This window comes from Nomascus leucogenys, chromosome 7b (assembly GCF_006542625.1).
Source record: "Nomascus leucogenys isolate Asia chromosome 7b, Asia_NLE_v1, whole genome shotgun sequence".
Taxonomy (NCBI): Eukaryota; Metazoa; Chordata; class Mammalia; order Primates; family Hylobatidae; genus Nomascus; species Nomascus leucogenys.
The window spans coordinates 74,028,155-74,041,203 of NC_044387.1; the positions used below are offsets into that span (position 1 = coordinate 74,028,155).

At 39.7% G+C, this 13,049-nt stretch overlaps 1 protein-coding gene across 2 annotated transcripts in view; it reads left to right on the forward strand.

Annotated features, from left to right (window-relative positions):
• Positions 1 to 13,049, forward strand: part of MND1 (meiotic nuclear divisions 1) — a 76,498-nt gene that overhangs the window by 41,832 nt on the left and 21,617 nt on the right. The gene's annotated exons all lie outside the window — the stretch shown is intronic.

Sequence of the window (13,049 nt, forward strand, 5' to 3'; positions counted from 1 at the left end):
GATTGTGGGGGGAATAAGGTAAATAAACTAAGATTTTTTTATTGGTAAGTTATTTTAAATAATGCTGAAAAGTATAATATTACAACTCTGAAGCTTATATGAATTTGTGTGGTATAACTTAAGACATCAGAGATTTTTTTTTTTTTTCTTTTAAGGCAGACTGCCCAGGCTGGAGTACAGTGGTGCGATCTCAGCTCCCTGCAAGCTCCACCTCCTGGGTTCATGCCATTCTCCTGCCTCAGCCTCCCGAGTAGCTGGGACTACAGGCGCCTGCCTCCACACCCAGCTAATTTTTTGTATTTTTAGTAGAGACAGGGTTTCAACGTGTTAGCCAGAATGGTCTCGATCTCCTGACCTTGTGACCCACCCACCTTGGCCTCCCAAAGTGTTGGGATTACAGGCATGAGCCATTGCGCCCGGCCAGAGATTTATTTTTATATTGATTGTCTGTTTTGCTTTTGTGGCAGGTAGCTTTGGGCTGGGCTTCCAAACCTTCCTCCAGCAATGATTCTCCTTTGCTGTTGAAGCTATTTGGTAGATGAACCTGAGAAGGCTGACCCTACAGCTATAGAATTCCCATTCCCAAACACTCCTCAGTGTTTCATATGAGATACAGGTTTGTGGCAGCCATTCTTCAAAAATATACTCCCCCCAAATCAAACAACCTGGAAAAGATTTATTCTACAAAAAAACTGGGCCTACAATTTTGATGCTGCTACCAGGTAGTGGCAGAGTGTCAAAGTTACATATATTCTTGCTTTCCTGGAATAGCCTCAATTTCAATTTGTTTGGGCTGTTTTGCTGCCCCCAAAGCATATCAATATTTTATAAATTTTAAAATTTCAGTATTCATAACATCTCTGGCTGCTATATATATAAAATAAACAAATATATATATATATATATAAATTTTTTTTTTTTAAGAGATAGTCTTGCTGTGTTTCCCAGGCTGGAATGCAGTAGCTGTTCATGGCCATGATCCCACTACTGATCAGCACGGGAGTTTTTACCTGTTCTGTTTCCTACTAGGGCTGGTTCACCCCTCTTAGGCAATCTAGTGGTCCCCACTCCCAGGAGGTCACCATATTGGTGCCAAACTTAGTGTAGACACCTGATCAGCGTAGCACACAACAGCCTAGAACTCCTGGTCTTAAGTGCTCCTTAGCCTCCTAAGTGGCTGGGACTGCAGGGGCACACCACCACACCAGGCTGTGTACTTAGAAGTTTCATAAAAATAACCTTGTTAGGAGGGTGCTTTTTTTCATTTAAAGTCTAGCTCTTACTTGACTCAAGGGCATGGTTTAAACATCCAGGCCTGTATTTCATCACATTCAGATATGGGGCCTTGTTCAGGTTCCTCAGTATTTATATTTACTTAACCATAACTTTTGTATACGATAACTCTTTGAAAAAAATAGCTTAACTTTAGATCCGAAACAAAGCAATCTCCGTTTTAAATTATATTAATTGTTATTTTTTAAAGCTATATGCATTCACCTTTCAAACAACCTCTAACACTTTGGTTTACCATCAATCTTTGTTTGGTGGGTTGCTCACAACTCTTGAGCTAGTTTGCCGTTGAATGTGTTCTCTTGCTTTCTTCGCTCTTCTTTAGCTATATAGCCCATGGAAGGGAAGGCGTTAGTTTGCCCTTTTAATTTTTTGAAATCCGAGTCCTCTTGAACCATTCTACTGTAAGAGGCAGAAGTAGAAAAGTAAGAGCATTATTCTCTTAAAAAGATAAAAGCCTTTATGGCCAGGTACTCTAATCACTGAATATTTCTCAGACTTTATAAATTTAATGGGAAGTTTATTTTAACCTGATCTAAATAGAAGTTTAAATCTTTAAGTTAATTCTATTTAAGTAGAAATTATAGTTTAAACTCTTAACTGGTGTTTCTTAGCAAATAATTTGTTTTATTTTAGATCGATGTCTTCTAATAAACAAAATTAAAGGAACTGAATAACATTACATTAAAACATTTAAAATAGTAATTAAACAATATTTTCATTAGAAATTTCAATGGTGGACAATCTTAATTCTCATAAGTATTCAGAAATGCCAGGAGTAAAACTGAATCAAGTATGAGAAACTTTCAGCCTAGACAACTTTAGTGACATGATGGAGACCACTGAATTGGCTAATCTTTTAGGCCTGTTCTTGTCCAATGCTCTTGGAAAAAAAATAGGAAAAAAGCAATTCCATATGTGAAAATAATTTTGCTGATCTTTAGCATCTATGTAGATCTGTTGGGAGATTCTTTCAGTTTTTATAATACGTAAAAGTAGGACCTTGGCCAGCAAGCCTGAAATTTGTTGAGTATATGAGTATTTCCATGGACTGCATGTGACCCACACACAAAAGTGGGAGAACAAGAGCTCACCTCGAGCTGTGTTAAATTCTGTCCCAGAGAAGGGCATTGAAACCTAATGGAGAGTCTGTGTACTATGAATCTCTGAAAACCCAGGCTGGAAGGAGATTGGGGGCAAACAGAGAAGCCGGATGGTGAGAGGTGGAATGTTGGGTAGCAATCAGAAAAATTGAATGTGTTTTCTACATCATGTGGATTGCAGCTGGGGAGTGTCCAACAGGGACACCCACAAAAAACCCAGAAGTGTGGCCTAAAAGGATTTAGCTTACATATCTCCTAGGCCCAGAGAACACTGAGGCATCTTAACAACAATACTTGTTAAGTGTATTTCCTGTCTCATTTACCTCCTCTCTCTTTCTCTCCATTTCTCCAGGCCTTGGTTGGGATAAGGGACAGGAAGCTGAAATTGCAGTCAGTGGACTGGAATAACTCTAGACTAAAAAAGAGACAAAAATTACGTGCCCCCCCTAGCAGACTGCTGTTGTGACTCCTGAAGCACTCTCCATCATGTCCTTATTACAGAGGTAGCACGAAGGAGAGAGGGAAGGGTAAAGGGCCCATCCGCTTCCAACATCTGATCCCATTTTATTGGACAAAACTTAGTCATATGGCTACACCTGATTTGAAGTAGGCAGGGAAATACAGTTTCTTGTTTTTTTGTTTTTAGCTAGGCCTATTGTCTGAGGTCCTGTTACTAAGAAAGAATGGATATTGGTAGACAATTAGTGGCCTCTGCAACTTAGCCCTCATCTCTGGATTTGTTATAGGAGAACCCATTTCTCAGGTCTAAACAGTCTGTAAACATTCATAAGTTTATATGTAACTTCCTTCATGCATCAGTTGGATTTTGCATGTCTTTGACTCTCAGAATATCTGAATGATTTCTAACTGGATTCTACGTAAGCCTTTGACTGTAGCCATGACTAAGTTCATTGTCCTGACACCGTTAGGCTTCTGTTGGATCTTTCATATCTCTTAACTACTTTTTAATATTTTTAATCCTTCCTAGAAGTTAAAAATGGTTCCTTTTAGAATCTGCCTGCTTTTTTTCTTCCATATTTCCATTTCTTCTTTCTGCTTTTTTTTTTTTAATAGCCAAGGCCTCACTCTGTTGCCCAGGCTGGAGTGTAGTGGTGCAATCATGGCTCACTGTAGCCTTGACTTTTGTGGCTCAAGTGATCCTCATTCCTCACCCTCACCCTCTTGAGTAGCTAGGACTACAGGTGCATGCCACCATGCCCAGCTAATTTTTAATTTTTAATTTTTTTTTTTTGCCAGAGATAGGGTCTTGCTCTCCTGGCCAGGCTGGTCTCGAACTCCTGGCCTCAACCGATCTTCCCACCTTGGCCTCCCAAAGTGTTGGGATTACAGGCATGAGCCACTATGCACGGCCTATTTCTACTTTTATTAGTTTAGTCTTATTATATCTAGTTGAGGTACTAGTCACTTGTTAGGCTCTGACTCTGCGTGACAGTTTGTTTTTTCACATTGTAATTGATTGTGGTCCTATCTTTAGCAGGCATTATTTTATGTGTGTCTCAGCATGTACTTATTAAGTGGCTTCACTTGTCCTTTATGTTTCTTACTTGATGGGATATTCATACTCTTTCTATGTCCATTATTTAGGACTTCTGGACTACATTTCTTAATTCTAGGTTCTTAATGTGTTCCTCAGAGTTGGATTGTTGGAAATTTAACCCTCTGGTTAAGTGGAACATTAATATGCTGTATTCTTGCTAGCTTCACAGAGTGTTTTCTTTTAATGACTACTGTCTTACAGCATATAATGAAAAATAAGTTAATCCAAAAATATTCAACAAACATCCAGTACTCACTACATGCAAAGCAATACCTTAAGTTGTTCATTACCCAGCTATATTTTGTGAAAAGATCTGAGCCAATAATACTGTAACTGTATATGTAGTGGGTACTTTATAAATGCTTACTGAATGAAGAGCTTTCCTGGCATGCATTACTTTATTCCAGACACTCTTATTCTTGGACACTTTGTTGTATGTCCCAAAATAGAGGAATAGGATGTTTTAAATTTGATATCTCCCAAAATTTTTCACAGCCTTCATAGTTGGCCAGCACTATATGAAAGAGATTATTATTAAAGCTTCATGCATTGTAACAGTTAAAATATTTACTGTGTTAAAGGCAGAAAATCCAGGTTTACTTTGCTTAAAAGATAGAGGGGAGATTGATTTAACAACGTGTTTAAGTTCAAATTTTTCAAAAGTAGAGTATGGTCCAGGCACAGTGGCTCATGCCTGTAATCCCAACACTTTGGGAGGCCAATGCAAGAAGATTGCTTGACTCCAGGGGTTCAAGACCAGCCTGGGCAACATGGTAAAACACTGCCTCTACGAAAAATACAAAAATTAGCCTAGTGTGGTGGTGCACACTTGTTTTCCCAGCAGCTCGGGAGGCTGAGATGGGAGGATTGCTTGAGCTCGGGAGGTTGAGGTTGCAGTGAGCCACGATCATGCCACTGCACTCTAGCCTGGGTGACAGAGACCCTGTCTCAAAAAAAAAAAAAAAAAAGAACAGAAAAGAAAATGGTAGAGCATGTTTCAGACATCGTTTAAGACTCTGACTCCATTTCTCTGCGTTTATCTTGGCTTTGCCTTTTGTGCGATGCCCATGTCCTCAGGTTGGCTTTCTTCATGATGACAAGGTGGATGCCAGCAGTAATTTGGGCTGTTTGCCTCGTTGTAGCTATGTAGTTTAGAATCCAGAGGGCATGGAGAGTTGTTTCCCACAACCACTGAACAAAAGACTTTGAACTCATGTAGACAGTGGACTTTGGATGATAATGATGTCAGTGTAGGTTCACTGATTGTAGCAAATGTACCATCTTGTGTGGGATTTTGATAGCAGAGGAGGCTGTACATATGTGGAATTAGGTCATATATGGGAAATCTCTATACCTTTCATTCAGTTGTACTTTGAACCTAAAACTGCTCTAAAACATAAAAGTGTTTGGTTTTTTTGTTTGTTTGTTTTTGTTTTTTTTTTTAATGAATGAGTCCAGGCTTGGTGGTTCACACCTGTTATCCCAGGACTTTAGGAGACTGTGGCAGGAGGATCGCATGAGGCCAGGAGTTTGAGACCAGCCTGGGCAACATAGTGAGACCTCGTCTCTACAAAAAAAAAATTTTAATTAGCCAGGTATGATGGTGCACACCTGTAGCCCTAGCTACTCAGGAGGCTGGAGCAGGAGGATCACTTGAGCCCAGCAGTTTTGAGGCTACGATGAGCTATGATTGCACTAGTGCATTCCAGCCTGAGCAACAGTGGGAGACTGTGGATCACGAGGTCAGGAGTTTGAGACCAACCTGACCAACATCATGAAACCCCTTCTCTACTAAAAATACAAAAATTAGCCAGGCATGGTGGCACACCCCTGTAATCTCAGCTACTCAGGAGGCTGAGGCAGGAGAATCGTTTGAACCCGGGAGGCAGAGGTTGCAGTGAGCCGAGATCACGCCACTGCACTCCAGCTTGGGCGACAGAGCAAGACTCCATCTCAACAACAACAACAAAAAAGAAATCAAAGTAGACCTAACTATATATGCAGATGTGGAAATTTCTCTGAAAATAGCAAGGCGTAAGACACTACGTAAAGGATAATCCCCTATATGTTTTTAATGTTATCCATATTGATCTATATCTAGATGTAAAGCAAAGAAATAAGAAGGATGCACACTGGGCTTTACAGAAGTCACTCTGGGGAGGGGGTTGTAGGGATGGTGCAGAAGTGGAAAGACAAATGAGGATTTTGCTTTGAGTCTTTTAAAACAAGAATGCTCACATTTTAATCTTTTGAGAATATATTCATATAACTTAAAAATAATTTTTAAAATAGTAGTTATATATGCTCATATAGAAAACTTAAAAGTATGTTTCACAACACAGAGATAACCATTGCTTAGATTTAATGCATTTTCTTGCAGTGATTTTTGTTTGTTTGTTGTTTTTTTGGTCATAGGTAGGCTCTCAATGTATTACAATTTTCCTTCTAGCTTTTAAAAAACTGAGTTGTATCCCACGGGAATTTTTCATTAAAAATACTTTGAAAACACTTCCATTGGTTGTGTAATTATGACATATTTATACCATGAAATATGAACATTTTGCTATTGTTGAGACAAGTATATTGCTCCCATCTTTATATATAAATATATCTTTACAGTGCTTATTGTTTCCTTATGATTAATTTTTAAATGGAATATTACCTTTATTAGAAAATACAGATTTTAAATTTTAACATAAACAAGGCCAGGCTCAGTCATTCATACCTGTAATCCCAACACTTGGGAAGCCAAGGCAGGAAGTTTACTTGAGCTCAGGAATTGGAGACCAGCCTGGACAACATAGCGAGACCCCATCTCTGCAAAAAAATGAGAAATAAAAAAATTAGCTGGCATGGTGGTGCCTAACTGTAGTCATAGCTATTCAAGAGGCTGAGGTGGGAAGATTGCCTGTGCCTGGGAGATTATGATCACACCACTGCACTCCAGCCTGGGTGACAGAACGAGACCCTGTCACAAAGCAAAACAAGGAAACAAAAAACCCAAATAAATAAATAAATTGTGTGGCTTTTTTTTTTCTTTTTAAAGCAGAATGGAAATATAACCTTTTTTTTTTTCCCACAACATAGTGCACGAATTTTGATAAAGCAGTAGGCTGATCTAGTTGCTTTTGCTATTATCTCTTTCTCATTCTCTGTTCTTTGGCATTCTTTCCCATCTGTGAACGTCTCTATATTCTTCCTTTAATGCTTCAACATTTTTTTAATTTCTAAAAAAGAATAAATCAGAATTCCAATGCAGCCAGCTTGAATCAATCATTCTGTGTCTTATGAATAGTCAGTTCCTCCAGGCAATGAATTAGCCCTTTAGAAAACATTGGCATTATGTTTCTCAATCCTGATTATCTATATAAGTGACCTGGAATGCATTTAAAAAGAAGCATTGTGTCAGTTCCTCAGATATAAAGATGAAATCCTAGGCTGGGTGTGGTGGTTCATGCCTGTAATTCCAGCACTTTGGGAGGACAAGGTGGGAGGATCACCTGAGCTCAGGAGTTTGAGACTGGCCTGGGCAACATAGTGAGACCTTGTCTCTACAATAAAAATAAAAAATTAGGCATAGTGGTGCATGCCTGTAGTCTCAGCTACTCAGGAGGCTCAGGTAGGAGGATTGCCTGAACCCTGCATTTCAAGGCTGTAGTGAGCCATGATCATGCCACTGCATTCCAGCCTGAACAACAGAGTAAGACCCTGTCTCAAAAAAATAAATAAAGATGAAACTCTGTTTTTACTAATTATAAGTAGTTTTTATTGTTGCAGCTGCAGTTTTGTTCTGGGTTACTGAGTTTTTAAAAATTATTATTGGCTTTAGTGAAATTTGGAAGTGGATTTGTTACAGTATGTAATTATGACACAAGATTTTTCTCAGCCACTTTGCCAACTGGAGACCTCCACAGCCAGCAGCACTCCACTCGCCCCCACCCAGCCCTTGCTCAGCTTCAGGCCTGCTGCTGGAGGTACCCTGCCCACTCAGCCCACCTGTGTTACAGCTTGTACTGCCATTGGCAGTTCCTGAGCTCTTATTCTGCTTCCAAGAAGAACAAGAATATGCTGACAGTTGAAGGGTAAGGATGGACAGAGAAGAATTTCATTGAGTGACAGAACAGGTCTTAGTGGAGAGGGGACTCAGGGAATGGTCCCCTACCCCATAGTCCAATGATTTCTCTCCCAGTGTGGCTGAATCTGGGGCTTTTATGGGCACAGAATAGGGGAGTACATACTGATTGGTTTGTGAGTATGCAAAGAAAGACTAAAGGCACCACTCAAAGGTGGGCACAGCAATATAGAAAACCAATTAGGAAAGAGTAGGTATATGTAAAATAGGTGAAGGGTGGGGATCAGAGGAAAGCCACCAAATGGGAAGACAGGTTCTCTGTCTAGTCCGTGGATTTAATTTGTAGCTTGGCTTTCAGGCTTTAAACTGTTGCGGCTTGGAGGTGGGGTTCCACCAGGGACCCGCCTCTATCTGCCTAGGCATTTTTCTGCCTCCTGCCATTATCAATTGCATTATAGAATGTTGAAGACTTTGCTCTTTAAAGGAATATTATGGTAAATACCTTTTTATTTATTTATTTATTTATTTTTATTTTAGATGAAGTCTCGCTTTTTCACCCAGGCTGGAGTGCAGTGGTGCGATCTTGGCTCACTGCAACCTCTGCCTCCTGGGTTCAAGCGATTCTTCTGCCTCAGTCTCCTGAGTAGCTGGGATTACAGGCATACACCACCACACCCAGCTAATTTTTGTATTTTTAGTAGTGACAGGGTTTCACCATGTTGGTCAGGCTGGTCTCGAACACCTGACCTCAAGTGATCCACCTGCCTTGGCCTCTCAAAGTGCTGGGATTACTGGTGTGAGCCACTGTGCCCAGCCCATGCCTTTTTAAAAATATAGGCTATCACCTCTCTATTTTTGTAAATGTGGACTTTTGTATTTCTCTTAAAGACAAACATTAAGATGTTTTCTACTTCGGGCTACAGTATTTAGCAGTAATTCATCTTTGTTTGTGAACTAGATAATATTTTTCTATATATAAATATCCTGTGTGTTTTAGTTGGGTTTGTTACTGTAAGAAAATAGATTCTTGTTTAGTTCACTAATTCTCAGAAATGTGGTGTCCCCAACTAGCAGCATCACCTGGGAACATACTAAAAATGCACATTATTGGGCCCCACCCCAGATGTGCTATTCAGAAACTCAGGAGGTAGAGCCCAGCAACCTGTGCCTTAAAAAGCCCTTTAGGATCCACTATATGCTAAAGTTTGATAACTACTGGTTCAGATAGTTTATATACGGTGACTAGAAATCTCAGCTTTTATCACTTGAGGACTACATTTGGTTTATTTCCAAGGTGTAGGTTAGGAACTATGGCAGTAATGCAGTTGTATAGATGAAAAGCTGATAGCATGGGCAGCCCCACAATAATTGCTTTCATTGTTTGTTTCCAGTGGTTGGGATTTTAAGAACTATGCAGTGAGCCAAGAATCCTTCATTATTGAGTTGAACCAAATTGTTTCAGTACTTAGGATAATTAGCAGACGCTTTTCCTTTAATAACATCATTTGGATTTTGCCTTCCTCTATTACCAAGATACTTTAAATGACAAAGCATAAATTCCATGCTTCACATTTGAAATATGTAAGACTATTTTCATAATTAAGGAATTTCTGAATGAGCTCTCTTTCAAATGCTTTTAAGTTGTAAATAATTCCAAACAGATGTATAGTACCTGAAAGGCTCTTAATTAATATAATTAAGGTATATATCCTGGCTGGGTGTGGTGGCTCATGCCTGCAATCCCAGCACTCTAGGAAGCCCAGGTGCACGAATTGCTCAAGCCCAGGAGTTCAAGACCAGCCTGGGCAACATGACAAAGTTCATCTCTACAAAAAAAATACAAAAATTAGCTGGGCATGGTAGCATGTGTCTGTGGTTCCAGCTACTTGGGAGGCTGAGGTGGGAGGATTGCTTGAGCCTGGAAGGCAAAGGTTGCAGTGAGCCGAGTTCGGGCCACTGCATTCTAGCCCCTGTCTCAAAAAACAAAACAAAAAAACAGAACTAGCCCGTCTCACAAAAAAAAAAAATATATATATATATATATATATATATATATTTGTGTGCGTGTGTGTGTGTGTGTAAATATATATATATATATAAAATGTCCTTTAATTATTGGCTTTTATATAATTAGTAACTTTTTGGATAATGTCTGTCTGATTATTTTAAAAATACTTCTAATGGAAAAATGTTATGCTAAAATATGCATTTTTTTAATTGGAAAAAATTATTTACTCCTAAATTTAAATGTTATGTATATATTTTAATTAGTTCAGGTAGGTCCTTCAGGATGGAATATTAACTTCTTTTTTTTAATTTTTTTTATTTTGAGATAGAGTCTCACCCTGTTGCCCAGGCTGGAGTGCAGTGGTGCGATCTCAACTCATTGCAACCTCTGCCTCCCAGGTTCAAGCGATTCTCGTGCCTCAGCCTCTCGAGTAGCTAGGATTATAGGTGTGCGCCACCACGACTGACTAATTTTTGTATTTTTAGTAGAGACAGGGTTTCCCTATGTTGGTCAGGCTAATATTAACTTTTAAGTTATGACTTTATTTTATAAATGGGAACTCTTTTTTAAAAGAACTAGACTCTGGCCGGGTGTGGTGGCTCACGCCTGTGATCCCAGCACTTTGGGAAGCTGAGGTGGGTGGATTGCTTGAGGTCAGGAGTTCGAGACCAGCCTGGCCAACATGGCGAAACCCCATCTCTACTAAAAATACAAAAAATTCGTCGGATGTGGTGGTGGGTGCCTGTAATCCCAGCTACTCTGGAGGCTGAGGCAGGAGAATCGCTTGAACCTGGGAGGCGGAGGTTACAGTGAGCCAAGACTGTGCCATTGCACTCCAGCCTGGGCAAGAAGAGTGAAACTCCGTCATAGATAGATAGATAGATATACACACATATACATACATATATACATATATATATATATATATCACACAGCAGATTTTTTTTTTTAACTCAGGAAGATAATTACTCGCAAGGAGAGGTATAACTGGTTTGTAGTGGTGTCTGCCTGGCATTATCTATAGATCTTGTTCATGCTATGGATTAGAATCAGTGACTGGAGAACTGTTAAAGGAAAGCTTGCAACGGTCCCTTTATGTGTACTGAGAAGTGAAAGATTTCCCAAAGCAAGGATAAACCTACCAACTTTTTGAAGATAGTATTTCTGAATTTTAAGCAAAAAAGAGTATCTAAATATTATCCACTCTTTACATATAACTAGATCATATTGTGAACAGTTAGTTTTTTGTTGTTGTTTTTTTTGGGGGGGCGGTTTAGTTTTTCTTTTGAGATGGAGTCTCACTCTGTCACCCAGGCTGGAGTGCAGTGGCGCGATCTCGGCTCACTGCAAGCTCCACCTCCCGGGTTCACGCCATTCTCCCACCTCAGCCTCCCAAGTAGCTGGGACTACGGGTGCCTTCCACCACACCCGGCTAATTTTGTTTTTATATTTTCAGTAGAAACGGTGTTTCACCATGTTAGCCAGGATGGTCTCGATCTCCTGACCTCGTGATCTGCCCGCCTCAGCCTCCCAAAGTCCTGGGATTACAGGTGTGAGCCACCATGCCCGGCCGTAAACAGTTAGTTTTTTATAATCAGCCAACAGAAATTAAATCTATCCAATTATTAATTATTTTCTAAATGTTTATAATTCAAGAGTGAGGGAAGAGTGGAATATTTTTTAAGAAGGCCCTTACCTAATCACACGAAACTGTAATTTCTAACTAGTTTATAGCAAAAGATGTGGAGAATTTGGTATTCAGAATTCCCTGTGATTATCTGTTTACTTGTAGACCCAGGTGAGATTAATAAAATTGAGAAAAGAAGCCAACACTCTGAAATTAATCAGTCCTTTTTGATGTGTAGGCCTACCCACATGCCAATCAACATTCAATATCTGTAGTCTCCTTATGCTAGTATTGTTTAATCCATTTCCACATATAACTTACCTACTTTCTAAGCTGAGTAAAAAGTTTGAACTGATGACTTTTAAGACACATAAAACAGGCGGAGTACCAGGGTACACACTTGTGATCCCAGCATGTTGGAAGGCCGAGGTCGGAAGATTGCTTGAGCCTAGGGGTTCAAGACCAGCCTGGGCAACATGGCGAAACTCCATCTTTAGAAAAAATTTTTAAAATAGCTGATTGTGGTGGTGAACACCTGCAGTCCCAGCTACTGGGAGGTGGAGGTTGGAAGATGGCTTGAACCTGGGAGGCAAAGGTTGCAGGGAGTCATGTTCGTGACACTGCACTCCAGCCTGGGTGCCAGAGTGAGACACTGTCTCAAGAAAAAAAAGAGAAAAAGATATAAAACATAGCTAAAATTGGCAACAGGCTAACAGATTATTTTCTTCTTTGAGAACATAATATGTAACTATGCAATTCCTTGTAAAGTACTTTATTTAATAATAAGTGACAAATTTATTATTGACTTAGTGAAATAAGTCAGGTATTTTGAAAAGACTTTAGTCAGAAGTGAAATAAAATTTGCAGAGAGAATTTATATAAAAGATTTTTTTGGATTTTCAAATTCAATTTCTTTCTTTTTTTTGAAACGGTCTCACTCTGTCACCCAGGCTGGAGTGCAGTGGGGTTATCACAGTTCACTGCAGCCTGAAGCTCCCAGGCTCAAGCAGTCCTCACAACCTCACACCTCAGCTTCCCGAGTAGCTGGGACTACAGGCTCATGCCATCATGCTTGGCTAAATTTTTTTGTATTTGTTGAGATGGGGTTTTGCCGTGTTGCCCAGGCTGGTCTCCAGCTCCTGGGATCATGCGATCTGCCTGCCTTGGCCTCTCAAAGTGCTGGGATTACAGGCATGAGTCACCGTGCTTGGCCTTCAAGTTCAATTTCTAACTAAATAATAGACCTCAAGTTACTTGGAGTAGGAGTGGGGAACCTAATAAATGGAGACTCTGTGGAAAAGATTAAAGGCATGATATTCGTTTTATCTATCTGCATGGAATAAAAACAAAATGTTTTTTAAACTCTTTTTTTTTTTTCAGTGTACCCTAAT